The 27354-nt window shown below is 49.1% G+C and overlaps 1 protein-coding gene and 1 long non-coding RNA gene across 2 annotated transcripts in view; both read right to left on the bottom strand.

Moving 5' to 3' along the window:
• Positions 1–27354, bottom strand: part of LOC120403696 (TBC1 domain family member 22B-like) — a 79720-nt gene that overhangs the window by 15582 nt on the left and 36784 nt on the right. The window lies entirely within an intron of this gene.
• LOC120403700 lies at positions 15923–19149 on the bottom strand. The gene is made up of 3 exons (XR_005597678.1): positions 18965–19149; positions 17779–17840; positions 15923–16037 (listed from the first exon to the last, which is right to left on the bottom strand). It is a non-coding gene; the product is annotated as an uncharacterized LOC120403700 (long non-coding RNA).

Genomic DNA, 27354 nt, shown 5'->3' with positions numbered 1-27354 from the left:
TGGCAAGATCACATGAAACATACAGGAACCCTGCTGCAAAAGCAGATCCAATCCACTGTTGTTCAGACCAGGTTTTACCTTAAGTTTGTAAAGAGATTCAATCATGTTGTTGAACATGACTTGATAAACCATTTCTGTTATACGCTGGTACGGCCTCTAGCCCAACACTAGCTGTAGTGAGACCGACCCAAGGAAAGGGGGCTCTCGGGATGCAGTCAGTGATGTTTGTGACATCCCTTCCTGCATCAATTTTGCGTTGGAGGTGTGACGTTATTGATATAAATTGGGACCATATAGAACATGGGTTGTAACCAAGGTCTCGTAGTGGCACCAAATCTTAGGTAAAGGGGGTCATATAAGGTGTCTAAGACCAGGTTATGGGTTGCTGATTATGATTATGCTGTCTGTGTGCATGTATCATTTTTAGTTGAAGTTATGTATATTGGCTCTATACTGTCTGTATTTCAAGTTGGTGATGTGCTTCTGGGTGATATCCCAGACAAGTTGGTGTTAGCTCTGCTTAACCTGCTTGATGGCCCATTAAGGACCATCAGCTACACAATTGATCCATGGAGAGAAGGCAAACACGCCTTGTAACTCAGCGAAGTATGCAGGGACTGGCCCATGTGACTCCAGACTCCATTTTGCTGTAATTTTCCACAGTAAGGACAAAGAGGTTCTTACACCTGGAAAAGCCTATATAAGGCTGATGCATCATCTCCATCTTGTCTTCAATCCTGCTTCTTACCTCTGGAGGGACTTTGCTACAAACTGAAGCTCTGAACAAAGGACTGAATGACCCATCCCAGGGGGGGATGTACTCCAGAGACTTGATTTGAACCTGCAGTTTACTCCATCACTGCTGCAAGCCTGAACTAAGAACTTTGCCATTACTGTATGTAATTGATTCCATTTAACCAATTCTACCTCTCATCTCTACCTTTTTCCCTTTGTAAATAAACCTTTAGATTTTAGATTCTAAAGGATTGGCAACAGCGCGATTTGTGGGTAAGATCTGATGTGTATATTGACCTGGGTCTGGGGCTTGGTCCTTTGGGATCGAAAGAACCTTTTTCTTTTATTGGGGTGTTGGTTTTCATAACCATTCATCCCCAGAACGAGTGCACTGGTGGTGATACTGGGAGACTGGAGTGTCTAAGGAAATTGCTTGTGTGACTTGTGGTTAGCCAGTGGGGTAAGACCGAAGTCCTCTTTGTCTGGCTGGTTTGGTTTGCCTTAGAGGTGGAAAAACCCCAGCCTAGGGCTGTGACTGCCCTGTTTGAGCAATTGGTCCTGATTTGGCACTCTCAGTTGGGTCCCGCCAGAACCGCACCGTCACAGCCCCCCACCTGCCTAAGGCTCGCACGAGAAGGAACATAACCAGGAGGACACGCTCAGCCCCGTCAGGTACCGCCAGCCCGACACCCAGCCTGGGTTCTGCACCGTCGCCCGCAGGCACGCGGCAGGGCCTGGCCTGGGCTCACTCAGTAACAAGAGGCTCGCTCTGCACACAGGTTCACGGTGAAGGCCATGAAAGCTTTGCTTCGATGTGCTGGCTTCAAGGACCAGGTCACCTTCATCCTGAAGCAGGGCGGCTGGGACCTGCTCATGAGGTCCGACACACACCACAAAGGCGTCTGCCTGCTTGCCCGGTGAGTGCTGCCCAGAACTGATCACAGCAGCAGCTCCACTCCCTGGCCCAGGATACGGCCACATTGCCTTCCCTGCTGGGTGAGACGCGGCTCCCAATCGCCTGCATGGAACAGGCCGCAGCCTCTGTGCTGTTGGCCAAGGGGTCAGTCAGCTACTTCTCCACCCTGCGCTGCCTGGCATAAACCGCTTCCTGCGTGGCTCTGGCAGGCGTGGCTGGGCAAAGACAGCCTCCGCCATGTCTTTCCGCAGCGTTGGTGTAGCCTTGTTGCCGGCACAGAGGCCCGAGGACAGCAACAGGGGTTCGTTGCCCGGTGTGCTTCGCACTAATTAACACACAAGGGTGGAGAAGCAAACCAAGTTTATTTGAGCCCAAATAAGGTGCAAGAGAGACATAGCAATCTCAAATCCTGCACACCGATACAAGCCGTTTTTCTCTTCTTATACATGATTTCAGCTAAGCATTCCCCATTACCCCCCACACTCCTCCCCCCTTCTTCCCCCTCCCGTCTATTCCCATGTAGCAAATACACTTTGCAATAGCAATTATGTTAAGCAGTTAAGTCATACTTGGCAGTAAACAAATCATCTCGTTAGTGACTTTCTCTTGACCGGTTATTTTGTTTTCCTCCCTTTGATTCGTTATCCTGCCTTCCCTTCCTCCTCTTCAGCCAGGTGCAAGCAGGCCTTATAATTGCCTCCTGGTATCAGTGTTGCACTGATAACTAGCTGAGGTCGATTAAAGTTTAGCTTGGGGCCCTCTAGGCATGCGTAGAATAACTTTGGTTCATTCAGGCCTAATACAGATGCCTGATGCCACCAACAGCCCTGTCAGGCCCAGCACATGAGAGAGACAAGGTGGGGGAGGGAATGTCTTTGGTTGGCCCAGTGACTGTGGGTGAGAGAGAAGCTAACACAAAAAGCTCCAGTGCTTGTCTTGGGTGAATCTAAGATATTCTCTCACCCACCTTCTGTCTCTCATCACCCAATCTCTGGGCACATGAGGAAGGCCACCGACACCCTTCTTTGTCTGCAGTTCTCTTGCAGCCCCAGCACTATGTGCTCAGAGCTGGCCTCGTGGAAGGGCTCCCTGTCGAGTGATTAAGGGTTTGGGTCTCTAGCACGTAGGCCACTGGGCATTTTAAGCCAGCAGGAACTAGTCCATGCCAGCTGCGTGTGACTATTCGCCCGGGATCCACTGTCCTGTGTGTAACCCCTCTGGGGTTTAGAGAGCATGGCCCCTTTACATCTTTTTCCCACGGGAGAGGAGGAGCCCTTCAGCTGGGGCCCACTGCAGAGAGGACAGACATACAGACACCTGGTGCATAAGATCTGCCAGGCTCCCAAGGACCCTTCTCCCTCCCCCCGAGCTTGGACCCTTGCTCCCCAGTGCAGGGACCTGCTGGCATGTGCCAGGTTGTGCAGCGGAGCCGGGCGAGTGGGGTTTGATGACAGTCGGCCTTTGCCTGGCCCCCACCGGCCCGTGGGGAATCTCAGAGGGTGCCTCCCCACCCAGATGGGGAGATGCAGAGAGAGCAGTGCCTGGGCCCTGTTTGGAAGATGCCCCCTGTCCCTCAGGTAGGCTGCTCTGCCCAAGAGCCCTGGGGATGGTCAGAGAAGCAGCTGTCAAATGGAGCATTGATTGTACTGTGTGCCTGTGGGGTGGGGGAGCAGGGTAGGGGGCACCCCTGGAGCCCTAAGAGAGATGGGCACTCACTTGTACTGAGACTCGGTCCCGTAGCCAAAGTGTTCCATCATGATTGGCCCAGAGAGCAGGCCCTGCAAAACAGAAACTTCAGAGCCCACACCCAGGGGATGGGATCAGCTGCGGGAGGGCAGGGCAGAGGGAGCTTGTCATAAAACAGTTAGTTAAGGGTTAAGGTCTCTTTTACCTGTAAAGGGTTAACAAGCTCAGTAACTTGATGAACACCTGACCAGAGGACCAATCAAGGGACAGGATAATTTCAAATCTCTGTGGAGGGAAGTTTTTGTTTGTGTCCTTTGTTTGGATTGCCGTTCTCTCTTTGGATTTAAGAGAGGCCAGAAATATTCTTCAAGTTCTCCAAGGTTTCCTGAAGTATTTTCTTCTATTCAGTATAGTGAGTATTAGAAAGGCGAATTAGTCTTATAATTAATTTCTGCATTTGCAATTGTGTGTTTGCTGAAGAAATATCTTTATTTCTGTTTGCTGTTACTTTGATTATTCTGAGAAAGGAGGGGGCGGGGGGAAGCCTCTCCAGGTTTATAAGTTAGACCCTGTATTTTTTCATCCTGATAATCCAGAGATAGTGTACTTTTTTTTTTCTTTCTTTAATAAAATCTTTTCTTTTTAGAACTTGATTGATTTCTTCCCTTGTTTGGATTTTCAGGGGAAGGGGAGGGGGGAAAAGTGAATCCCTCTTTGTTTTGATTCAAGGAGTTTGAATCTGTGTTGATCTCTACTAACGGCTAAGGGAGGGGGGAAGAAGGTGGAGGGGAATAGTTTATTTCCCTTTGTGTTGAGATTCAAGGAGTTTGGATCTGTGTTCCCCAGGGAAAGTTTGGGGGAACAGGGAGTGTGCCAGACACTAAAAACTTGGCTGGTGGCAGCTTTTACCAGATCTAAACTAGAATTTAGTTTAGAGGAGTCCATGCAGGTCCCCTAAAGTTCAAAGTGGGGAATAAACCTATGACACAAATAAAGCTGTTTTCTTCCAGGTGTTCTATCTTGGGAGCCCCCTTGGTCAGATGGCCCCAAATTTGGATCATTAACAGAACCCTACAGCCCCACTTAGACATACCAAATTTCAAGGCAATCCCAGTAACCATGTAGATTTCAGAGCAGTTAGAAAAGGAACCTTTAAACAGAAAGCTGGTCTTAACCTTGACTAGAGTAGAGCTGCCAATCTACTTCTGTGATTAACAAGAAAATGAAAATAGGACATAGCAGGGTGTGTTTTGTTTTGTTTCAGTGTTATGGCTGCATTGTCTCTTTTCCATGACCCCAATTCTGAATTAGCATATTTTGACAAGTCTTTGGAAGTTCATGTTCTTGCTTTGAACCCCAGACTTGATAGTAGTGATTATTATAAGGGTGCATTGGTTTCTTATACACTTACCATCCTCCTTTTGACTTCTTAGGACTGATCAACAAACCCTTTTAGGAGAGGCAGCTGTTAATGGCCCTGTATGATATGTGATGTCTGCTGCTGTTGGCTGAAGAACACGAACTGATATCCAGGGGTTTTAGTGTTTCTCAAGGATTTCATCTAGAGCCTGTCAAAGCCAGTCACTGCTGCACTAATTTCGCAAGGGATCAGGACCAGCAACATTTATATTCTAGATTTTAAGACATTGTACAGAAATTCACAAGTGTAAAAAATATTGCACATTGAGAAATACCAATACTTTTTGCATATGTTTATATTGTATTGTTCTAAATAATGAGTGGCCTGTGAAATAAGATCTTGCCACCCAGGTAATGATAGTAGTGATACTATAGTTAAAATGGCTGTAAGAATAGTTTTATAAAAAAAGTGAATACACAAATCTAATGTATTTGAGACAACTATTTGACAATTAGTGTGACCAAAGTATTTAGCAGTTTTCATACATTTTTTCACCTTGTAAAAATAAAATTAAAAAATTCATGTTTCTTCCAGGTTGGCGAAGAAATGTAGAACTGAAATGCCCTATAAATGTTATTTTGGTTGTTTTAGCTTACAAAAGTGATTTAAATAAGAATTTTTGGTGTTCAGCATTTTACAACAGGTTTTTAATTGGTAATTGTTTTCTGTATTGTTTAAATCAGATCAGAAATGTAAGTCTATTGGTATCAAGTATCAGAGGGGTAGCCGTGTTAGTCTGGTTCTGTAGAAGCAGCGAAGAATCCTGTGGCACCTTATAGACTAACAGACGTTTTGCAGCATGAGCTTTCGTGGGTGAATACCCACTTCTTCGGATGCATTCACCCACGAAAGCTCATGCTGCAAAACGTCTGTTAGTCTATAAGGTGCCACAGGATTCTTTGCTAAGTCTATTGGTAGAGATTTTAAGTATTTATTATTACAACTTAGGTGACAAATTGATGTTACTGTAAAGCCATATGTTCTGTTAGTCTTGTTTGCTTGAAACAATACCTTACAGGTGAAACACTAGAATATTTGAAGTGCACATGGCTTGTTGTGTTTTTTAAAGTGATTCACCTACCTTTGAACCCATTCACCGAGATTTACTTTAATACAAGCATTATACAATTGAACATTTTAGAACAATCTACATATTTAAAACACCATAATCCTGTTAGACAAGTAAACTAAGTGAAATGCCTGTGCTGGCTAATGTAATTACAGTACATGCATTTTAAAAATATAGTATTTTAAAAGTACAAATCAAAATTTGGCACCTGAGCATGTTGATTGTTACTTTCACTGTATTGATCTGTGTGAGGCTTTCATTTGTAAGTTCTAAACCATTTTTTTTCACAGCTGGTTTGTATATATATATAGTGATTATGGAAACTAATTCTGCATAATTTATAATTTTCTATGTCAGTATGAAATTCCAACAGCCTTCTCAAACAAACAGAAGCAATATACTGTATATTGCCACATTGGTGAAAGGGTTAAAGTACTTCACCTCTTGCACTTTTAGATGCAAATCCATTTTTATTTCTGTAATAGGAAGTTAGTCATTTATTTTTACATTGTTTGTTTTCCTGACCAGTATTTAAAGCCAAAAGGATACTCTAAACAATGGCCAATGATTTATTTTAGACAGAGTCCCAAGCAACGTGCCTAAACATTACATTGCATACAGAAATAAAAAAACAAATGTATAATGGTATTTCTTTTAATTCTTCCTGTCTTGCATTTCATACAATGTAATGCTAGAATATCTCCACAGAGAGATTCCAAGTGGTAAACTCCAATAAATGTAGGGTGACCAGATCACCCAGGTCAAATATCGGGACATGGGGGGGTGGGGCGGGGGACAGGGACAGAGACAGAGGGGGAAAAAATGGCGGCAGAACAAAAAAAAAAAAAAAAATCCCCCACCCCCGATTCCTCCTCCCTCCGCAAGCGCTGGAGGGAGGCCCGGGAGACTCAGGGGAGCGCGGGGCTGGGGTGAGTGTGAGTCTGGCCTGGCCCCAAGCAGGCAGGACTCGGGCGCGGTACCTGGAGGGAGAGTAGGGGGCGGCCTGCAGGGCCAGGCGGCGGTTGTTCTCCCCACTTGGGCAGCGGGACTTGGGAGCAGCCGCTGCTGCAGCTCCCACTGCCGCGGGGGGGAGGAAGCGGCCGCTGGCCAAGCTTGGCGGCTGCGGCTCTAGCACCCATTAACCCCCCGAGCCCGGGCCTGCTGCGGGGACCCAGCGCGCACCCAGCCCCTGGCCAGTCGCGTCTGGGCTGGCTGCCCAGCTGGTGCAATCCCGCGGGCGGCCCCGGAGTGGGGGCAGCAGGCCCCAGCCCCCCCATCCCGCTTGGGTCCCGCAGGAGAACGAATGGGGCTGGGCTGCCGATGCCTCCGCGGCGGGATTGTACCAGCCGGGCAGCCAGCCCAGACACGACTGGCCAGGGGCTGGGCGCAGCGTGCGCGCTGCTGGGTCCCTGCAGCAGGCCTGGGCTCGGGGGGTTCTGGCCCGGGCGCCAAAGCCACAGCCGCTGAGCGCCACGTGCTTGGCCGCTTCCTCCCCCCGCGGCAGTGGGAGCTGCAGCAGCGGCTGCTCCCGAGTCCTGCTGCCCAGGTGGGGAGAACAGCTGCCGCCTGGCCCCGCGGGCCGCCCCCCTACTCTCCCTTCAGGTACCGAGTCCTGCCTGCTCGGGGCCCGGCCAGACTCACACTCACCCCGGCCCCGTACTCCCCTGCGTCTCCTGGGCATGGCATGCTTGGCAAGAGGCAGGGATTTGGGGAGGGAGCAAATGGGGGAAGTTGGGGGCAGAGTCAGGGCGGGGGAAGGCGCGAGCCCTTCTGGGCTCCGGAGCCTTTGCTTGTTTGTCCAGTGTCCCGACCTAACATTGGTCGAGACGCGGGACAAACAAGCAAATATCGGGGACAGTCCCGATAAAATCGGGACGTCTGGTCACCCTAAATAAATTACTTGATCCATCTGGTGAAAACAGAACCACAACGATCTTCAGGGTAAAAAAGGACAACCAGTGTTACTTGTTTGTGCATAAATGATGCAGGAACCCACTCACTTTAAAAAGGGACACTTTTTATTTTTTTATTTATTTTTTTAAGAATGGAATATTCCTACTGTCTTACTTCCAAGTGAGGACTCCTGAATATATTTCACATGTTGGTTTCAGAGTATTTTTAATGCACTACTGCTAACTTTATCTGCTATCTTGAGAATATCCTTTGTTGTATTTTTGTGGTTGTTACCGAACCAGTTATCTCGGTACCAAAAATACAAACTTTGGCTCCACATGTCTGGGTTCCAGATATGGTCCTTGGTGGCAGTAACACTGCTTGTTTCCTCTAGTGACCTCCTGTTCCCTAGCAAGCAAGGAGAAATGCATGCAGATACCCGCTGAAGAGTTTTGCAGTAAGATGGGGGTGTTTACAGGGATTACGAAGATCTGATGAGGTTTGAACCATTTCTGTGTTACATTCAAATCACAAAAGGTGATAGTTCTAATTTACTGATGTATATTACCTACACCAGAAATGTTGAATCATGAAATGGAAGTTATAGAAAATAAGTAAACTTATAATACCCAGATTGTGCTAAGTTTCCAGAAGTATTTTTCTTGTGTTCCCTCCCTGCCTCTTGTATTAGGAGATAGTGGGGTTTAAAGGTATAGTTGGAGAGTCCCACTGCCCTTTTGTTTTTTGAATGGGCTCCACCTTAATCACTCTATATGTACTGATTGAGATTTTAACTTTTTATGGTCAAAATTTATAAATATGCCCCTTTTCAATTTTTTTCTGTATCAGCTGTATTAGGTCTTAGCCGCTATCACCCAGTTACAGTCCAACAGTGCTGCTTTTATGAGAGAGTTCCAAAGGTTCAACAATTGGTAGTGTACACTGTGAAGGACAATAGTGATGTTGAGTATAATTTAAAAACTGTGGTCTTTCTCTGGTATAAGGTATTTACTCCAACAACAGAAAATTTCCTTAGTTGTGTCTCTTTGTGAATTCTAGATGCAGGTTCAGAGCTTCAACTCATAGTTATCTAGCAATGAGGACAAGCCCATCCTCTTGGCAGGCTGCAACCTTCCAAAAGTCAATCTATAAACATGAGCCATATACAAATTAATTATAACAACTGTAGGGGTAGGACTTTTAAGCTCATAGATACCTGGGATCATACTGTATTTCTGATTCCTGGTCCAAAACTACTATTTGAAAGCTTTCTGGTCCAATTAAGTGTTCTTAGCCTTGGTTGCAGGATCAAACCGTAGGCCCTTACTTCAGTGGAACTAAATAGCATGCTAAAGTACCTTGCTGAATTAGGGTCTTAAAGATCAGATCATTCAGATTCTCTCTGGAGATGTCTGTTCCACCACAGATGGGTAGATCTTTCCCTTCTTATATTGTAGGAGGTAGTTATAGCTGTAAATTGCTGGAAAAGTATCCCATTGCATTCCTGCCCTAGAACATTGTCTCCCTGACAGTGCAGAGCAGCAAGGGAGTACCCTTTTTTTAACCTGTATAATTTTTTATTTTGCATGTTTTTTATTATTTTACTACAATTACCAAATTTCCTGTCATTTTCTCTTTCCATTTTTCTCCTTGTTTTCCACTGAGATACACATATAACAGGAAGTAAGTGCCTCTCTTATTACTTGGTCAGAATCTCTCTTTCAAATATAGAGGTTAAAACCTGGGTATCTCTAGATCTTCCGCAGTGGATCTTCTGTAGTGTTCAGAGCAGTCTCAGCACAGTTAGAACCAGTGCAGCCCATCCTTCAATATATGTGTATGATGGGCCAGAGTAAGAGGAGGGTAAGCAAAGCCATGCAGTTCTCTTCTGCCCTCTCAGAAGTGTGGCCTCTGCAAATAGATCAATTGAGACCGAACAGCCCCTGTTGTAACAGCTTACACTTTTGTTCCTTGGGCTGCTCCCAGTGTGGCTACACTAAGGGCCTCTCCTCTGACATGTTTCTTCTTTGAGTGATTGCTTATGTTTATTACACAATAGGGGTGTGTGCTCGCCACATGCACCAGTCCTGGAAGTTTTTCCCCTAGCAGTATCCGTAGGGGAGGGCCTCAGTGACCCCTCGATGGCATGGTATAAAGGGTGCTCCGCGCTCCCCCCACCCTCAGTTTCTTCTTGCCACCAGTGAAGGTGCTTTGGAAGTGCTATGCTCCAGCTTTGCTGTAGCTCATCCCCAAAACTGCTTGTTCATTTAGTGTATGGTACCTGTAGTTAGTTAGTTTTAGTTTAGTTAGAGCACCCAGGCCAGGGCATGCCCCGTGCCCCAGGTTTTAAGTCACGCGATACTTGTAGGCATTCTGTGCCCTTGAGTGATCCGCACACAGACTGTGCTGTTTGGGGGAAACCCATCTCAGCAATCACTGCAAGATTTGCAAGTCGTTTAAGCCTTGGACCAAGAGAGAAAGGGACATTAGGCTCCGGGCTATTCTGATGGAGTTGGTCCTGACCCTAGCTCCGCGCGTCGCTCCAAGTTGGCACCGGGCACCATAGTGTCGGTGTGTGGTGACCCTTTGGCACCATCGACTAGTCGGCACTGCTCCCTGTCCGCAGGGCACACCAAGAAGGCTAGAAAGAAGTCTTCTTCGCCATTGCACCAGAGTAAACCCGGGACAGAGGCTAGACCCATATAGGGCAGTCCTCAATCCCCACCAGCCACTAGGTCTCCGACTCAAATTGAGCAGAGTAGCCCGGCCCAGTCGGAGAAGGCCTCCCCTGATGTCCAGATGCCCTTCACGCTGGAGGCCCTGCAGGGGCCCAGGATGTTATGTCCATGCCAGTACCAGGAGCACCGCAGATGTCAGCCCCGTGCTCCAGAGGCAAGCCACCGCTGGAATCTCCGCAGTCACCCCCAGCTCGGTACCGGTCTCAGTTGAGGGAATGTTCCTGATGCCGTTCGGTGCCCAGTGATGGTTCAGGGCAAAGTCCACGTGGATCGCCCTCGATGCCCACCAGGCTGTCTGGCTGAGTTCCATCTGACCAAGAATCTTGGTACCACTCCACCTCAAGAAGCGAACACCGACGGGACCAAGGCAGACGTCACCAAAGGTCCTTGTCTCAGAGGGGTTATCGTAGCTGGTCATGGCATGGACATCAACATCGTTCCTGTTTGGCCTCCTGATCCAGGATGCTGCCACGGCACTGCCTCCACAGCCCTGGGCGTTGATGGCTGGCATCTTGCTGTCGCAGGTCCACCCACCGGAGCTGATCGCGGAGCAGCTGTTAAGGATGGTACTGGTCCTCCATGTTGGGATTGCGGTCCTGTGGTTGGCACGGCTCCTGGCACCGCCACGCTTCCCGGTCTGTGGACAGCGGCAGGTCATATGTCAACCCGGCCTCCCTTCGTAGTTGTCCACTGATGGATGAGGCCTGCTGGTGCCACAGCAGATGCAGTGGCACTGGGACCCATGGGTGGCCCAGTGGTACCAGTGGGCACCGTGGCCTCTGACGCGGCCACTGGTGGGGGCTTGCTCAATGGCCGGAGCCTCAGAAGATCCATCGGCCTCCCTCTCCAGACCTCTGAGGAAGGAGTGAGTCGGTGGGACGTACATCTTCGGCACCGTGCCCGAGACTGACCAGGAGGTGGACCTTCCGGTGCCGGTGGACACCCAAAGTACTGCGTAGCCTCCTTGCCCTCCCCAGATGAGGTGATTACAGCCCCTCCTCCCTTCGTCCCCCAGGAGCACTTTAGGCCCCACCAAGAACTTTTAAAAAGGGTGGCATCAAGCATCTACCTCCAAGCAGAGGAGATGGAGGAGCCCTTGGGTTCCCTGTTTGTTGTGCTGTCCTCCTTGGCACTGGGCAGGGTGGACTTGCCTCTCCATGAACGGGTGGCAAAAATTTCAAATTCCTTGTGGCAAACACCGGACTCATTTGCCCCTCATCTCCAAGAGCGGAATGCAAGTATTTTGTACCCACCAAGGGGTATGAATAGTTATACACCCACCCTGCTCCTAACTCCCTGGTGGTTGAGTCGGTCAACTACAGCGACAGGGCCAACCAGCCCCTACCTCGAAAAATAAAGATTCGTGGCGGCTGTACTCTTTTGGAAGGAAAATTTATTTATCCTTGAGCTTCCAGTTATGGGTGGTGAACCACTAGGCTCTCCTGTGCCGGTATGAGTTCAATCTGTGGGGTCCCCTGTCCAAGTTTGAGGACTCCCTCTAGGAGCATGACAGAAAGGAGTTCAAAGCACTGGTGGAGGAGGGTAGAGTGGCTGCCAGGGCAACCTTGCAGGCAGCTTTGGATGCAGCGGTCACAGCCTCGTGGTCCATGGCCTCAGCAGTGTCCATGAGAAGGGTGTCGTGGCTCTAGCCCTCTGGACTGTCCAGCGAGGACCTCCCGTTTGACAGCAAAGCTCCGTTTGCAGAACAAATGGATACAAAGCTGCATGGCCTGACAGACTCCCACACGACTCTCCCGACTCTGGGTCTCCAGATTTCAGCTAAAACTAAGTTCAAGCCGCAGCAGACTCCCGCTCAGGCCACCAACCCAAAATATAAGATCGCTTCTAAGAAGTCTCGCCCTGCCTCCCAGCTTGGGTCCTCCAAGGGCAAGCATGTGGGGAAAAGGCGGTTTTGATGGGACGCCTGGGGGCACCCAGACAGTTCTCATCAGGGATCCACCCCCAATAAAGCTTCCCTTCTCCAGTCGGTTGTGTGCTTTCCTCCCGGAGTGGCCATGGCTGACCTCGGGTAGGAGCGCTACCGATTTACGGTCCTCCCATTTGGCCTGTCCACTGCCCCCAGGGTATTCATGAAATGTATGTCTGTGGTGGCGGCCTACCTCAGGTGCTGGGGGGTCCAGATCGTCCCCTATCTGGACGATTGGTTGGTCAAGAGCACCTCCCGGTTGCAGCTGGGGGATCATGTGGTGCTCCTGTCCATGTGCACCATTTTGGGCCTATTGGTAAACATCAAATGCACACTAGTCCCAGTTCAAGGCATAGAGTTTAGTGGCGTGGCCCTGAATGCCTTGTTGGCCAGAGCTTCCCTCCCACCAGACAGGTTCAACACCCTGAAGGTGCTCATTGACACGGTTGCAAGGTTTCTGGTGACAACAGCCAAAGCGTGCCTCCAGTTCTTGGGTCATATGTCGGCGTGCACGTATGTGGTCCGTCACGTCAGACTCAGGATGAGGCCCCTCCAGCTCTGGTTGGCCTCGGAGTTCTCCCAGGCCAGGGACAGGATGGACAAAGTCCTCACGATACCTGAACCAGTGAGCACCTTCCTAGGGTGGTAGTCCTTCCTGAGAAACATGCTCCAAGGGGTCCCGTTCAGGGACAGGCCCTGGAGCTGGTGTCAGATGTGTCAGACCTGGGATGGGGGGGCCCATGTGGGGACATTCAGACCTAAAGTCTGTGGTCCACTTGGGATCTGACCCTCCACATAAACGTAAAGGTGCTCAGGGCAGTACAACTGGCATGCATAGCCTTCCGCTCGCACAGCCTTCCACTCGCACCTGGAGGGCCGAGTGGTCAGGGTCCTCACAGAGAACACGGCCTTAGTGTTCTACCACAACAGGCAAGGTGGGGCCAGATCCTCTGCCACGAAGCCCTCAGGCTGTGAGACTTCTGTATAGCTCACGACATCTGCCTACAGGCCTTCCATCGGCTGGGTCCCCAGAACGCGCCGGTGAATCACTTGAGTAGGGACTTCTCTTCTCAGCACGAGTGGTCTCTCCACCCAGAGGTGGTGCACAGACTTTTCCAAGTGTGGGGAACTCCCCAGGTGGACCTGTTTGCAACTTGGCAGAACCGTCGCTGTCTCTGGTTCTGCGCCGGTGGGGGCTGGGACAGAGCACTATCTCCAATGCCTTCCTCCTGTCCTGGTCAGGCCAGTTTCTCTATGCCTTTCCCCTATTCCCGCTGATCAGCAAGGTCTTGGAAAAGATAGACGGACAAGGCCCAGATCCTTCTGATTTCCCCGTCATGGACCAGACAGCATTGGTACAGGACCCTCATAGGCCTGGCGGTTGCCCTGCCGTGGCTGTTGCTGTCCTGCCTGGACCTGCTCTCCCAAGATCAGGGCCGCCGCCTCCACCCCCAACCTAGTGGCACTCCACCTCATGGTGTGGCTGCTCAGTGGTTAGGTAGGGAGGAAAGGATGTGCTCAGAAAGGGTTCAGCGCATCCTTTTAGAAAGCAGGCAGCCCTCCACGTACCAAGCCTATTTGGCAAAGTGGTCTCGGTTTTCCAGATGGGCGGATGAGTAGGGCATTTCCCTGGTGGCCGCCCCAATCCAGCTTATCCTGGACTACCTCCTTCACCTTAAATCCCAGGGCCTGGCACCCTCATCAGTCAAGGTGTACCTGGTGGCCATATTGGCCTTCCATCCACTGGTACAGGGCCACACGGTATTCTCCCATGCTGTGACTGGTGGATTCCTTAAGGATCGTCTCCTCCCATATGTTAGGCGCAGTGGGACCTAAACTTGATGTTGGCCCATCTCATGGGGTCCCTGTTGGAGCTGTTAGTCATGTGCTCCTGGTCGTGATCACTTCAGCTAGGTGGGTCTTGGAGCTCAGGGCCCTGACCTCTGAGCCCCCATACATGGTGTTTCATAAGGATAAGGTCCAGCTCCACCCACACCCCTCGTTCCTCCCAAAGGTGGTCTCCACCTATCACATTGGTCAGGACATTTTTCTGCCGGTCCTCTGCCCCAAGCCCCATTCATCCAGTGAGGAGCGCTGCTTCCACACGCTGGATGAGAGATGGGCTCTGGCTTTCTACCTGGAACGGACTAAGCTGTTCAGAAAGTCCTCGCAACTGTTCGTTGCCTCGGCCGAGAGCGCGAAAGGTCGGCTGATCTCCACTCAGTGGCTCTTCAACTGGATCACCTCATGCATCTGTACCTGTTATGACCTGGCGGAAATCCCTCTGCCACAAATTGTGAAGGCGCACTCAACTCTGGCACAGGCCTCACTGGCTGCCTTTTTGGCCTATGTCCCCATTCAGGACATTTGTAGGGCTGCCACGTGGTCTTCAGTTCACACGTTCACCTTGCATTAGAGATGATGCCAGGTTTGTCAGAGCTGTCTTCCATCCTGGGAACTTGTGAACTCCTACCTATCTCCAACAGATACAGCTTGGAATCACGTATTGTGTAATACACATGAGCAATCACTCGAAGAAGAAAAGACAGTTACCTTTTCCGTAACTGGTGTTCGAGATGTGTTGCTCATGTCCCGCCCTCCTTCCCCTCTTTCAGAGTTGTCTGGCAAGAAGGAACTGAGGGTGGGGGGAAGCGCACAGCACCCCTTACACCGCACCATAGAGGCACCACTCCAGGGGTCGCTGAGGCGCTCCCCTACGGGTATTGCTAGGGGAAATGTGGCAAGCACGCACACCTATTGTGGACTAGACATAAGCAACATCTTGAAGAACACCAGTTATGGAAAAGATAACTTTTTCTCATCTTCTCTCCTGTAACCCCTCTATTTGCCCCAGAGACCCTACCTCATCTCCTATCTCTCACATCCCCCCCCTTACCCTTCTCTTCTGACTCTTTCCCCTCAAACACAAGCGTTCTTTAGTCTCTCCTGTCTTTAAAAAAACAAAAAAAAAACCAAATTTAATTTGCTTCTCAAACTACTGGCAACCATTTTCTTTTTTCTGAAATCTTGTCTTCAGTGATGCTGTCCTCCCTTGGTTCTCCTTCTACTATCTAATCACATAGTTTTGTCCTTGCCACAGAAAAGGCTTCTTGATGGTAAAAGGATTGTTTTCGATTACTAACTGCCACTAAGTCATGGTATGGGTTTGGGTGACTCTAAATAAGCGCTTTGTGCAAATGAGGTGCAGTGCTCAAATTTGTTTCATAAAATTTTTAATAACAGTATATGTTGTCAGTTTACTTATGTATTATTGTATAGACAAACATATGAGACAAACATTTTAATTGATAGCTTTGAAAAGTTTACTAGAAAAATACAAATACTGCTTTGTAAACTCCATACTGCTAATGCTACTCTCTATTCTAAGAGAAATTCAGTTCTGTAACGATATTTGTGTAGAACAACACTAAGGAGATAAACCTGAACAAACTAGTTTTCACAATGAAAAGGGAATCAATTATCCCCGCCCCCAAAAATCCATTAGGGTATTTGGGTATAGTAGACTCTAACCTCTTCTCCTTCAAAGACTTCTGCCTGGATTTTTTGTGTGGTAGCTGATGGTGCTGGAGCACTTTAACCCTTCATAAGACTGACACACCAATGGATTGTCCTTGAGCTGCCAAAGACGTATTCTGTTTGAAGAGGGAAACATTTTAAAAATACATTTCACATGAATTTAAGTTAATTTATATGAACTATATGACATTTCTGTACTTTGAAACAAAAATTTAACTGGTAGCGCTTCATCCAGTGCTTTAGGTGTTGCCAAAAAAAAAAGTCCAGTCTGCCTAGCTGAAAGACTGCAAAACCAATACCACCCTACACTTATCACAGATCAATTCCTAGCATTTCTACATCCAAGCCTCCAGGAAACCATGTATCATCTGTCCCCCGCCCCCCCATTGTGTTTTGAACCATGTTTGGAAGATCATCAAACAATGCAATTCTTTAGTCTGAAAGTTTTATTTAGGAGGAATGATATTCAGTTGTCATAGCCTGAGGTGGAGAACCTAGCAAATTGAAGAAATAAGTGTTTTTTTCAGGAACACAAGAGATGCTGATGCCCTTCAAATGACTAGCTATGGCACTGATTTATGTGCCAGGGAACGGGGACGACATTATGAGTGAAACTGGATGAGGTACACCATCCGTTGTGGTAGGCATATGTTGGACTCGTGAATCTTGGATGGCTGTAGGGGTACCTTCTTAGCCAATATCTCCTGTGACCTACATAACATTTAGAAGCTGTCACATCTTCCATAGTAATTTATGTTGGCGCTGCTGCTTTATTAAGTACTAGAGTTAAAGTATAAGGCTCACTGTCACAAATGTCTTTTTCCTCCTTTTTTTTTAAAGGAGGTTCCTGTCATGAGCCAAGCACTGCAAGAATGGGGCAGAGTAAGGACCCCCTGAAGGTCTGTGTGGGTACGAGACTGACACTACCAGAATCATATAGGCACTCTGGAATGATTAGGATCACCAGGACAATTGGAGGAGAAGGGTTGATTTCACCAACACTTTAATCTGTATTTTCTTCTTTGTTGAGGCTGTTGACAACAGTGCTGCTTTGTCTATTCTTATCAAAATATGATGGCTCTTCCAGAATAAACTGAGGGACAGAAGTGGAAAATTTGCAGGTTATGGCATTTTGACAGTTATTGCATGAGGTGTTATAATTGGACTTTATATTAAAATATAGTTTAGTCCTATTTTTAAATAGAAACCAGGATTTTGGGGGGGAAGAAATAGTATATTTAAATAAATAAGCAGAATATCGTGAACTCCAACATGTGGTAACAGAGGAAGTATGTGCCATCCTGTTACTTTTAAGACTCACTAAAGGAATAATAAAGGGTTGTGTGTAGGTATAATTCAATTTTTTTACTACAGAATTAGTGTTAATTCTCTCTTCATCTGTCCATATATATACAATGGCAGATGAAGACAACTTAGACACTGGTTAAAAAAAATCTCTACATCTGGAATCTCTGGAGCTGAGGAATTCCTACTAGAGGACCCTCAGTTTGGATATTTACTAACAGAGCCAGAGTCTATTGACTCAGGGCATGATGCAAAGCACATCTATTTTCTCAGCCTTTTGCCTGGATGAAGGAATGGAGGGATGTGGCTATTACACTATATAGTTAAATATTAAAGAGGGCAACAATCTTTTTGTTTTCTCAGTCACTATGTTGTCTTATTCATCTTCATTCACTCAGATATGTGTGATGATTGCTTTTTGGAAATGTAAAAATAAGTAGAATCCCCTTACAGTGAACATTCTTGTCTTTTGTGTTGTACAGTATTCTTAAGGTTAAATTGAAGGTGCTCACTTCAAAACAGATTTATATTCGGTATGTTTCAATAACTTACAGAATCTGAGTGTAGTGAATGCCGACTGCTACCATCTGTTTCAACAGTATTTCCAATGGTAGCTGTATGTGCAAAAAATATCATATTAGCTATACTATACAATCTATTCAAATTCAATTGTTGTAAAATTGGGAGAGGAGGCTGTTTATAGAGGGCAGTATGCCCCTTGCTGGCAACAGATGGTACATAGTTATGAGTCTATACTAAGGCCTGGTCTACACTGGGCGGGGGGGGGGGGTCGAACTAAGGGCAGAACCGAAGCAGGGATCTAAGCCCTGCCCCTGCCCATTGCTCTCAGCCTGCTGGACAGGGCACACAGCTGTGTGCAGGGGGGCAGGAAGGTGGGGACAGCCCAGACAGCATTAACCTCTTCACCCCCACTGCCAGAGCATGGCCCCAGCACATGCAATGAGGTGCCAGGTGACTACTTGAGCTGCCCCTGCAGGACAGAGCCGCGCCCCTCGTGGCAGGCGGCAGCCAGTGAGGAACAGCTACGCCCACTGCTGACGCAAAGCCCTCCCCTTCTCACCCCCGCAGAGACGGGATCATGGCCAATGCCATCGCCTGCCCCGTTGTCAGGAAGCCAGTGCCCAGTGGGGAGAGCTGCTCCAGCTCCTGCCCCGCCTCCCCTTCCCATTCCTGGGGAACTAATTGAGCCAACAGCGAGAGCCCAGCTCCAGCCCGCAGCATCCATCACCTTCCAGAGGCCTGATGGGCAGGCTTCTGGGAAGCTCAGAGCAGGGTGTTAGCAGCACTGAGAGAGAGCCCCCCATGGCACAGGCAGTGCCAAGTGCCAGGGCTCAGCCTCTCAGCCACTGGGAGTCGCTGAGCTGCCAGTGTGACACAGCTGGCACAGCTGATAGCGACTCCAGTCGCTCCGCTCCAGCAGCACCTAACAGCCCCTCTCCCCCCAGAGGGGACCGGTCCTGCCTCCCACGCTCCCTCCCCCATATCTTCATAAGGCCACGTGGAGAAGTCACCAGGCACCGAAGGATCCTCCACCACCTACCCACTGGTGCCAGTCCACATGCACCAGCACCATCATCTGGTGCCACATTTCCTGGGGGAATCAGAAGATGGGGGAGGAGCAGAGGGGGGAATGCCCTGGAAAACTGGCCATGCCAAGTGGCTGGCGTGGCTGGCTGCACGTGGCACTGGCTGGGGCTGGGCAGGGCAGGCTGGGTACCTCAGCTTCATGATGGCGAGCATTGCTTGCTGACGCATCACGCCGGTCAGGGAGTCGACGGACTCGTGATCAATCAGCTCCTGAGGAGACAATGTGGGGAAATGCCAGCTAGGCTCCAAGCTCCTGCAAGGCTCCGACTGGGGAGCAAAGCGCAGGGCCTGCAACACGTGGGCTCGGCAGCCAGGTCGTCCTACTGCAGGCTTGATGGTGTGCAGGGCTCCAGCTGGGGAGCGCAGTGAGGGGCCTGTGCTCAGTGCCCCAGTGTCACGCGCCAGTGCTCTGCAAAGGCTCCATCAGCATTAGCACCCAAGGACTCCACCTGAGATCAGGCCCCCTTGTGCCCGGTGCTGCACACACACAGTGAGAGCCAGTCCCTGCCCCAGAGAGCTCACGAGCTAACTAGACGAGACAAGACATGGGAGGGAAATTGAGGCACAGAGGGGGGAGTGACTTGCCCGAGGTCTTACTGCAGAACTGGGAGTAGAACCCCGGTGTGCTGAGCCCAGCCCACTGGACCACCCACCAGCCCACGCTGTCCCACGTTCAGGGAAGGGAGGTTAGCTCTGGAAAGCTTTCTGCAGCGCTGGAGAGCAAAGACTTTCCAAATCTATGGAGCAGATTTGTTGCTAGTTCCCTAGTGGGCACTGACTGCGGAGTGCTGGGGCTCTGGGCAGGGAGACTGGCGTACACAGAGCGACCCGGTGACTTGGGAAGCTGGGTGCAAGGGAACAATCTACATTTCAATACAGTTATATGTTTAGGAACAAAGATGGCAGGCCACACCCACAGCATGGGGGGCTCTAACCTGGGAAGCGGTGACTCTGGAAAAGACTTGGCAGTCATGGTAATCAGCTGCCCATGAGCACCCAGTGCGAAGTTGGGGCCAAAAGAGCTAATGCCATCCCGGGATGTACAAACAGGGCAATCTCCAGTTGTTAGAGAGGTTATTTTCCCTCTGTATTTGGCACTGGTGCGACCGCTGCTGGGATCTTGTGTCCAGGTCCGGTGCCCACAATTCAAGGAGAATGTTGATAAATTGGAGGGGGGGTCAGAGAACAGCCCCAAGAGTGACTGAAGGACTGGGAAACATGCCTGATAGTGAGGCCTGGTCTACACTAGGCGTTTAAACCGGTTTTAGGAGCGTAAAACCGATTTAACGCCACAACCGTCCACACTAGGAGGCACCTTATATCGATTTTAATGGCTCTTTAAACCGGTTTCTGTACTCCTCCCTAACGAGAGGAGTAACGCTAGTATCGGTATTAACATATCGGATTAGGGTTAGTGTGGAGGCTGATCGACGGCATTGGCCTCCGGGAGCTATCCCACAGTGCACCAGTGACCGCTCTGGACCGCAATCTGAACTCGGATGCAGTGGTCAGGTAGACAGGAAAAGCCCCCGCGAACTTTTGAATATTTCCTGTTTGCCCAGCGTGGAGCTCCGATCAGCACGGGTGGCGATGCAGTCCGAAATCAAAATAAAAAAAGAGCTCCAGCACGGACCATGCGGATGTGATCGCTGTAAGGGCAGGCAAATCCGTTCTATCAGAGCTCCATTACAGAAGATGAAATTCAGAATCCTTTTTTAAAAATCTCCAGACAGACGCCATAGCAGGGACTCAGCGCACTGCAGCGTGACAAGCGTAACGGAAAGCCAAAGAATCAAATAGACGCTCATGGACTGGAGGACTGAAGCTATCCCACAGTTCCTGCAGCCTCCGAAAAGTATTTGCATTCTTGGCTGAGCTCCAAATGCTTCTAGGGTCAAACACAGTGTCCGCGGTGGGTCAGGGCATAGCTTGGCAATCTACTCACCCCCCCACACACACACCCAGAAGCGAAAGGGAAAACAATCCTCTGACTCTTTTACATGTCACCCTATCTTTACTGAATGCTGCAGATAGACGCGATGGTGCAGCACTCAACACCAACTTCTTTGCTCCCCCCACGCTATGGCTGGCTGATGGTACAATACGACTGGTACCAGTCCTCATCATCAGCCTATTGGCACATGGGGCAGTGCAAAAGGACTGGTAACCATACCAACTTGCTTGGGACCGGTCGATCAAGGTCGCCTGGTCCTAATTTTTCCTGGTAGATGGTACAGTATGGCTGATAACCATCGTCGTCATAGCAACAGGGGGCTGAGCTCCATCAGCCCCCACCCTTCATGTGTAAAGAAAAGATTCAAGTGCCCCTGAACTAGCAGAGAGATGCTGGGCTCCTCTCCTACACACTCCTTACTGTCCTGTCTGGACTATCATAGCAGCTGGAGGCTGCCTTCCACTCATATCTCACTAACAAGTCACTGTGTCTATTCCTGCATTCTTTATTACTTCATCACACAAGTGGGGGGACAATGCTACGGTAGCCCAGGAAGGCTGAGGGAAGAACGGAATCAACAGGTGGGGCTGTTGCAGGAGCACCCCCTGTGAATAGCATACAGCTCATACTTTCTGCAGGATCTGACACAGAGCAGCTGTGCTCTCTGGTTCTCTGATACAGCGGTTATCTAGTACACTTGCCCATATTCTAGGCAGGACTGATTCTATTTTTAGATACCAAAAAGGAGGGATTGACTCAGGGAGTCATTCCCAATTTTGCGCCCCTGGCTAAGAGCAGCCAGGGGCACTTATGACAGCAGCAAATGGAACAGTGCAAAAGGACTGGTAGCCATGCCCATCTTATTACCAATTTATGGTATGGTAGATGGTACAGTATGGCTGATAACCATCTCTGCTATCATGCAAAAGCAAAAGCATGCTGCTGTGTAGCGCTGCTGAATCGCCTCTGTCAGCGGCATCTAGTACACATACGGTGACAGTCACAAAAAGCAAAACAGGCTCCATGATTGCCATGCTATGGCATCTGCCAGGGCAATCCAGGGAAAAAAGCCGCAAAATGCTTGTCTGCCATTGCTTTCCCAGAGGAAGGAGTGACTGACGACATTTACCCAGAACCACCTGCGACAATGATTATTGCCCCATCAGGCACTGGGATCTCAACCCGGAAATGCCAAGGGGCGGGGGAGGCTGCGGGAACTATGGGATAGCTACGGGATAGCTACCCACAGTGCAATGCTCCAGAAATCGACGCTATCCTCGGACCATGGACGCACACCACCGATTTAATGTGTTTAGTGTGGCCGCGCGCACTCGATTTTATAAAATCTGTTTTACAAAACTGGTTTATGCAAATTCGGAATAGTCCCGTAGTGTAGACGTAGCCTAAGAGACTCAAGGAGCTCAATCAGTTCAGCTTAACGAAGAGACAGTTACAGGGTGACTTGATGACAGTCTGTAAGTACCTACAGGGGAAGCAAATACTTGATAATGGGCTCTTCAGTCTGACAGACAAAGGTCTAACCCGATCCAATGATTGGCAGCTGAAGTTAGACAAATCTGCAAAGATCTCCAGGCCAGTCACTAAACCCGCCAGGTAACATAGCCCCAGTGTGTGTTTTACTCACCTTTATCTTTCCCACTAGCAGGGCTTTGTTCATAAAAGCAGACAGGCTGCCAAGGGTGCTGATGGAATCCAAGAACTTGAGTTTCTTGGCCTCGTCCTTCGCCCCGCAGAGATTAGACACAAACAGGAAGGTTAGCGTGGAAAGGAGCTGCCAGTGGGAGAGATGTCAGAAAGCTTCCCCCCAGTGCTGCTCAGGCTTTGATATGCCAAATGGCAGAAGGCCATTCATCTGGCAACAGGAGTGACTATCTGGGGAGGGCAGGGCAGCTCTGTATGAAACCGGACCAGAGAGGGAGCAGATCTCACGGGGTAGGTGTCCAAAGAGGAACTGCAACATGGCAGCTAAGCAGCCAGACAGTGTTAGTAGGGGCTTGACAGAGTGGGAGGAACATCTGGGTGGGACACCCTGACACCCCAATATTTGCCACTGTCATGTCATTAGGATATGTTTTGTACAAAGTACATATTGTAAGGTATTGTAAAAGTCTTTATCTGCTAGACATTAATGTCTCATTGGATTGTATGTGCTATCGCTGTATGTGCAGTTATGAAGTTCAGCTATGTATGTGTTCCTGAAACACGTTGTGAGGTTCAAAACAGCCTATCAGATACAACAGTAAAAATGCCAAACAATGGCTTATTGAGGAAATGCACACAAACAGCAGGATGATGATGATGATGATGATGTTCGTCCATCGTTTTCGAAGAGGACCTTGACATCTAACGGGTTGTGGGCTGTCCACAGTGTGTCCGCAAGTGGCTGGTAAGGCCAATACAGGCACGGAATGTTCTGCCACATGTCGGGCAGACATGTGTGGACACCACCGTTGCAGCATTTGCAGCTCTGGCTTTACGGAGTGCTCGCTTCTCTTGTGCTATAGTTGTCCTTCTGGCTTCAGATATCTGGCAGCCTTGGTGGATCAGCGTACGCCATGTCGATCGGTCTTGTGCCAGGGTTTCCCAGGAGGTGGTGTCGATATCCAGGGACTTAAGAGAGGCTTTCAGCGTGTCTTTGTATCACTTCTTTTGTCCCCCGTGCGATTGCTTTCCTTGAGACAGGCTCACCATAGAAGAGCTGTTTGGGGATGCGATGGTCTGGCATCCTTGCAACATGGCCTGCCCAGCGTGTCTGGGCTTTCATAAGCAGGGTGTGAAGTGACGGCAGTCCTGCTCTGGAGAGGACTTCTGTGTCTGGCACCCTGTCCTGCCACCGGATCCTCAAAAGTCTGCGGAGGCAAGTCGTGTGAAAGTGATTCAGTTGCCTAGCGTGCCTCCTGTATACAGTCCAAGTCTCACTGGCATAAATCAGGGTAGTTAGCACTACTGCTCGGTAGACTTTAAGCTTTGTAGCAAGGCTTATTCCACGGTGGTCCCACACGTTAGTCAGCAGTCCGCCGAATGCGGAGCTTGCCTTGGCGATTCTGCAGTTGACCTCGATGTCAATTGTCACTGCATGGGAGAGGGTGCTGCCAAGATATGTAAATTGGTCCACTGCTTGCAGCTTTTGTTCCTTCACTGTGATGGTAGGCTCTTGGTGTTGGGCTTTCAGAGCTGGCTGGTACATCACTTCGGTTTTCTTTGTGTTGATGAGGAGGCCGAAGTTGTCGCATGCTGCTGTGAATTTGTCCATGCTGGCTTGCATTTCCTGCTCTGATCCAGCATTCAGGGCACAGTCGTCAGCAAAAAGGAGGTCTCGTAACACAGTCTCCTTTATCTTGGTGACAGCCTGGAGTCTTCGCAGGTTGAACAGTTTCCCATCAGTCCTGTATCTCAGGCTGACTCCCAAGGAACTGTTCTGAAAGGCATCCGACAGCATGGCTGAAAACATTATGCTGAACAGGGTTGGTGCCAGCACGCACCCTTGCTTGATGCCATTTGTGACGGGAAAGGCCTCTGAAGCTTCTCCGTCGTCCAGAGCATGAGCCATCATGCCGTCGTGAAACTGACATACCATCAGGATGAATCTGTCAGGGCACCCAAACTTCGACATGATGCGCCACAGCCCAACGCTGTAGAATCAGAGTCTTCTCAGTAATGAGAGTTGCACCATCTGAGTCCAGTAGAGGGGAGCTCCCTGAGGGCCGAGGGCCGTACAAGGATCTGACGACTTCGTAGAACCGTTTGGCATCGTTTCTATCAGCAAACAGCATAGAAACCTCTTCGAGATAACGCTACACAGTGGGAACTGTTGGACCCAGGTCACAGCAAAAGAGTTTTCCAGCAAGTGGGAAGAGGAGCTAAAAGGGGAACAATGACATTGGGGGGACCTCACGCTCCCTGCAATAAGACACCTGGAAACACCTGAGGGACAAAGATTGAACTACGAGAAGTGATGGTCCCAAGCTGGAGAGAGATTCCTAACCTGTGTAAGAAAACCTGGGAAATCCAAGCTGCACAACAAAGAATCTTAAGAATCTGCCAGCCTGAGAATTTGCTAGTGTAGATCCTATCTATCTAGTGTGGAAAGCTTAGTTTGTATGTTGTGTTTATTTACTAAGGTAATCTGCTTTGTTCTGTTTGCTATCTCTTAGAACCACTTAAAATCTACCTCTTGTAGTTAAGAATCTTATTTCTTGTTTGTACCATAACCCAGTATTAGTAACTGGGGGGAGGGGCAAAGAGTTGTGCATGCCTCTCTCCACATCAAGGGAGGAGGCAAATTTCATAAAACCTTTGGGTCTGTACTCCAAAGGAGGTGGGCACCAGAGTACTGGGACAAGCCCCTTCAGCTGAGTCTTCCCAGAGCTGATCTCAGGGTCTGTGTCTTTCTACAGCTGGGTGTGGCCCTGCCTGAGTGTATGGCTGAAAGTGGCTTGTGAGCCGAGCCCAGGGCCGCCCAGAGGATTCGGGGGGCTGGGGCAAAGCAATTTCAGGGGCCCCTTCCATAAAAAAAAAGTTGCAATACTATAGTGTCATGTATTTGGAAATGTAAAAAATAACCAGTGAAATACATTCGAAAATTAATTTTTAATAATTTGAAAATACACCTCTACCTCGATATAACGCTGTCCTGTGGAGCCAAAAAGTCTTACCGCATTCTAGGAGAAACCGCATTATATCGAACTTGCTTTGATCCACTGGAGTGCGCAGCCCCACCCCCCGCAGAGCACTGCTTTACCGCGTTACATCCGAATTCGTGTTATATTGGGTAGTGTTATATCGGGGTAGAGGTATACACGAAATACATGATTTTAAAACATTAAATGCTTTAATGTGTGTGTCATAACTATAAAGGGAAGGGAACTGCCCTCCTGTGTACAATACTATAAAATCCCTCCTGGGCAGAGACACTAAAATCCTTTTACCTGTAAAGGGTTAAGAAGCTCAGGTAACCTGGCTGACACCTGACCCAAAGGACCAATAAGGGGACAAGACTCTTTCAAATCTTGTGGAGGGGGGGGGAAGAGGAGGCTTTTGTTTGTGCCCTTTGTTTTGGTGGTGTTCGCTCTTTGGACTAAGAGTGACCGGACATCAATCCATGTTCTCCAAATCTTTCTGAACAAGTCTCTCATAGTTCAAACTTGTAAGTAACAGCCAGGCAAGGCGTGTTAGGTTTAACTTTGTTTTCTCAACTTGTAAATGTTCCTTTTTGCTAAGAGGATTTACCTCTGTTTGCTGTAATTTTGAACCTAAGGCTATAGGGGGTTCCTCTGGGCTCTATGAATCTGATTACCCTGTAAAGTTATTTTCCATCCTGATTTTACAGAGATGAGTTTTACCTTTCTTTCTTTAATTAAAAGCCTTCTTTTTAAGAACCTGATTGATTTTTCCTTGTTTTAAGATCCAAGGGGATTGGATCTGGACTCACCAGGAATTGGTTGGGGAAAGGAGGAGGGATGGTTAAATTCTCCTTGTGTTAAGATCCAAGGGGTTGGATCGGTGTTCACCAGGGACTTGGTGAAGAAGTCTCTCAAGACTGTCTAGGGAAGGGAGTTAGTATTTAGGAGTGGTGGAAGCAAAACCAGATCTAAGCTGGTAGTTAAGCTTAGAGGTGTTCATGCAGGTCCCCACATCTGTACCCTAAAGTTCAGAGTGGGGAAGGAACCTTGACAGTATATATACATTTGCAATTACATAATGGGCTGTCGCTGGGTGATGGTGATGGTTGGTGCCAATGGGCTGGCGCTGCCTGGGGGTGGCGCTGCTGTTGCCCAGGGCTGGGTGGGGAGCTGGGCTCAGGGCTGGGGGGGCCTGTCAGGAGGGTGTCCAGCTCAGAGGGGCTTAACATGCTGCTTACTCCCACCTCCCCCCTCTCCCAGAGCCTCAGAGCGCGCCGCGTCCAGGAGCTTTCCTGGCCCCTGGACAGCACTGCAGCAGCCTGGCTCCATCAGGACCTGAGCTCACAGCCCCGCCCCCTTACCATGCGGCTCTGAGCAGGAGGCGACAGAGCTAAGTAGCCCCCAGCGTTTGGGGACGTGGAGCTGAGCTTTCTTGTTCAACCCACCTACAAAGCAAAATTAACTCACTAACGCCTTTCCTCAAAGGGACCTGCAAGGGCTGTACAGAGGGGCTCTTTATGGATGGGGAAACTGAGGCATAGAGCAGCAAATGACTTGGCCCAGGGTACACAACAAGGAAGTTGCAGTGCAGGAATAGAACTCCTATATCCTGCTGCTCATGCTAGTACTCCAGACCCATCCCTAGAAGTCTCTAGGCAACTCCAGTGCTCACTTGGTGGCAGGCACCTTGCTGGAGATTAGCAGCAGCAAATGGGTAGTGCACCGAGAGGGTAAAATATTTCCCCGGGAGGCTACAACCAACAGGGTTTTAAAAAGAAATGCACTGTGCAAACAATGCTTGCAGTCATTGCTCCATCTTTTAACATTACACAGCCCCACACTTGAACCAACAGCCTAGGTTTTAGACAACGCCATGAATATTACAGCCAGGTGGAGCACGCTGTTCCATTCAACCCGCAGGCA

The sequence above is a fragment of the Mauremys reevesii genome, linkage group 4, assembly GCF_016161935.1.
Source record: "Mauremys reevesii isolate NIE-2019 linkage group 4, ASM1616193v1, whole genome shotgun sequence".
Classification (NCBI taxonomy): domain Eukaryota; kingdom Metazoa; phylum Chordata; order Testudines; family Geoemydidae; genus Mauremys; species Mauremys reevesii.
The sequence above is the reverse complement of the archived record's forward strand: the minus strand, read 5'-3'. Positions and strand labels throughout refer to the sequence as shown.